The sequence below is a fragment of the Nicotiana sylvestris genome, chromosome 7, assembly GCF_000393655.2.
Source record: "Nicotiana sylvestris chromosome 7, ASM39365v2, whole genome shotgun sequence".
Taxonomy (NCBI): Eukaryota; Viridiplantae; Streptophyta; class Magnoliopsida; order Solanales; family Solanaceae; genus Nicotiana; species Nicotiana sylvestris.
In genome coordinates this window covers 107,024,713-107,028,648 of record NC_091063.1, presented here as the reverse complement: position 1 = coordinate 107,028,648, position 3,936 = coordinate 107,024,713, and positions in this window count along the sequence as shown.

The following is a 3,936-nucleotide window of genomic DNA, read 5'->3' as shown; positions in this document are numbered from 1 at the left end:
ACTGTGAGCAAAAATGATAAAAACACAAGTGTACCACTTACGTGTGACATTCCATTTCTCAGTAAATGGCAGGAACTCCACGGGGATAATATCCACAGTCCTAACTTGGACGAATCAATTCATCCACCCTCGGTCGCCATCTTCTTCATCATCAATAACAAAGGACCTGTCGGATCGGCATCGCAAAGCTATCAAGCCTCTGCAATGAAAGGATTGGTACAATTTGATGAGATGGCTAAGGGTGAACTAGAGCTTGGCTTCTTCCGCAAAGAACCTTAGGATCAGCACTATCCTGGGGAACAATGGGTAAACCTGTGCCAGGGGACAGGAGTCAAGCACGACTCTATCGAGGGGGCCCAACGTGAAGGGGTACATGTATACGTTCAAAAACCCCTCTACATGAGCCGTGATGTTCTCTTTCAGGGAATGTACCTGTAGTCTCACCTTCTCTCCCCATCCGCTGTCTCTCATCACTGCCTCGAGGTCTCCCTCTCCTATTGATGAAGTGAACCTTGATGCATGATCCCAATGGTCCTCAACATTAGGAGGTATCTCTAACAAAAGGTCCCTCCTCAAGACAAAACATCTTGAGTTTAGCTCGCCAGACACCGATAGTGTACCACCGATTGAGCGGGAAGCAGGGGCGAAAGCCTTCTCTTCTTGGTAAATGGATTTGGGCGTAGAAACCATGGATATCATAAAACAAGAGAAGGAAAATGAAAACCCAGGCAAAAACTTTGAATTAAAATGGTGAAAAGGCTGACGCAAGGAAGGAGATCTCTATAAAAAGGACAACTGCTCAAAGTAGCGGAACCCACAAATAAGGGGAAAGCGAACTCATATATAGAGAAAGCGACGATTGTCTGCCTACTCTGAAGGCCAATTAATTCTAACTAGGCCATTATCACTTTTAGGGAAGTATACCGATGTGACCATCCCGGTCGCTCTATAGCCGAGCCACACGAATGATGCTATCACACAACGTTCGAGGATCAGAAATCCCCATGCCAATCTAGCCTCGAGATGGTGCCCGATCTCGAGGATCTCTGTTACCATAACGGTGAGCTCTAAGGAGCCATCAATTCCAACCTAGCCTCGAGATGGTGTCCAATCTCGAGGACATCTGTCAAATAAAATTAGGCTCTAAGGAGCTATTCATATAAACCTAACTTCGAGGTGGTACCCTATCTTGAGGATCTCTGCTATTACAAGTGCGGGTCATTCACCCGATTGTTTGCCCCCGAGCTACCTGGTCTTGGGCTAATTCTCACTCGAGAATCACTAATGAAGCCTCAGGGCTATTTTCACCTTCAGATCAAGTAAAATTTTGTCTCGTTTACTTTAGACCAGGGGCCATCCAAGTCCAAGCGTATCCTCATCCGAGGTATATTATAACGCCTTAGGGCTATCTTCACTCTAAGTTCAAATCAAGTTTTTTAGGCCGCCCGAGCTCAATCAAACTCTCACTTGGGGACTGTTTGTGAAACATTAAGGACTATCTTTATTCTTTGATATTCGAGCAATTTCTCCCTCAAGGACTATCAACGAGGCATAAAAGGCTAAAATTTGTTCAAAAATTCGAAGTCCGAGCAACAACAAAGGGTTTCAGGGAATATAATATTAACCAACCAAGAACCAAGGGAATACCTACGCCCGGGGCCGGTATTCGGACCGATTGGTAAAGTCACATGCTCAGATTCTTTACAAACATAGACAAAGGGAAATCCAGCACAAATCAAATATAAGTTCAAGAAATAATTTTGTATTAATAAACGATGATTACAAAATCCCATGAGAAGTCCTTACATAGAAAAAAGAAGCAAAAAACAACAATCAGAAGGCCTAATCTATTGTCGGAGGTACAACCTCGGGAGTGACATCTGCAAGAATCGTTTCCTTGGGGGGGGGCATTTGGATCTTCCAAACAGCACCTTCAAGAATCTCGAAGATGCAGAAAAAGATGAGGAAGAGGGTGTAGCCTATCAAAGAGCAAAATCTTTTAACAGGCGGGGAAAATTATGGCTTGGTGAAAAATTTGGGGAGTACGAGTCTCGCCAGCACTACTATTGGGAAGCCACTTCTTGAGACATTGCACCGGTGTGGGATGCAAATGTTATCGGATGGAACCACATCACTCCATGGAAAGCAAAAGGAGTGAAGTGCCACACCAGGTTGACGTTAAGAGAGATGAGCAGCAGGTTACAGTCCATATATCCTCTAATACATGGGTAATTCGAGATCCCTCTATCATTATTTTGGACCAACAACAACAACAACAACAAAAAACTAGTACAATCCCGCTCAGTGGGGAAAAGCTCTGAGAAAGAACCATGACACAACTAACGAGACAGCTGCTGTGGGACCTTATGGTCACGGGCTTGAAACATGAAAAATAGAGTTGGATGAAGATGAAGAGAAGAAAAGAGTTAAAGGTTGTTGAAGAATGACTGGATGGAGTTTTGGTTCAAGAAAGCTTCCATTTATAGAAAGGCAGTTGAGTAACCGATGGCGCAATCAATGCCTTGGGAAACGTACTGACAGGCACAATCAATGCTTTTTGGGAGACGGATCGGCGGCGATATTATCGCTTTGAGAAAATAAACCGACAATGCACGGAACACTTCTGGAAAGATGAACCAATGGGACGTTTCAGTTATCACAAAAGCTAACGTCATAAGCGTGACATCATCGCGGGGAGCTCAAAGGGATATATGTCAAAGTCATTTCTTATCATTTCACTCTAAGAAATGTGGCAACTATCTGTACACGGTAAAAATTAGAGAGTCCGATTTTATGGTCATCATGGCACTTCGTGAGACCACCCCTAGAGGGCTCGAGGCTCAGCTCGGGGTTCGACCTTGAGGGTTCTCAATAGTCGACCTCAAGGTAGTGCAAATCAATGGTTACGATAGACCAACGGGAATTTTTCAAGACACGTGATTAAAACAGACCAAATGTATTAGGCTAGTTCAAGCCCGTACCGTATAATTAAATGGCTGTACCAGCCTCAAATCCTTGCAATAAATACGTCTGCACTATGTTGGGATTCCCCCTCATATATAAAGGGGACCTTTATCATCTTGTTGAGGATACAATACACAACATTGAATATAAGAACAAGAACATTCTTTGCTATGACGACCCAGCCGGTCGTTATAAGAATTAACGCCCCGATCCCCTATTAACTATTTTCCCCAAGTTTATTTCTGCTATTTTGATTTGTCGGGATGTTCGATTTTGAGATTCGGAAAGTTTTGGGACACTTAGTCCTTAAATGAGAGCTTAAGTGTTGGAAAGTTGGTTGTAGTCGGAATAGTATAAAGACGGCCTCGGAATGGAAATTAAATGGTTTCGTTAGCTCCATTGGGTAATTTCGGGCTTAGGGGCATGTTCGGATTGTGTTTTGGAGGTCCGTAGCTAATTTAGGCTTGAAATGCCGAAAGGTCGAATTTTGAAGTTTTCGGTTTGATAGTAAGATATTTAACCAAGGGTCGGAATGGAATTCCGGAAGTTGGAGTAGCTCTGTAGCATTGAATGTGATGTGTGTGCAAAATTTCTGGTCATTCGAACGAGGTTTGATAGACTTTTTGATCGACAACGTATTTTTAGAGTTTTTGAAATTCTTAGGCTTGAATCCGATGAAAAATAGGTGTTTTGATATTGTTTTGAGCATTCTGAAGGTTGAAACAAGTTTGAATGATGTTTTAGGATTGGTTGGCATGTTTGGTTGAGGTCCCAGGGGCATCTGGATAAATTCGGATGGTTGACGAAAAGATTTTTGGAGTTAGAGTTGCAGCTTCAGTTGCTGGTTCTGTCATAACCGCACCTGCGGTTTGGCTCACAGAAGCGGAATTTGGGAATTTCTTTAGGAAACGCAGAAGCGGCTGTAATTCCGCAGAAGTGGTACCATATCTACGGATTGAAAGTCACAGATAC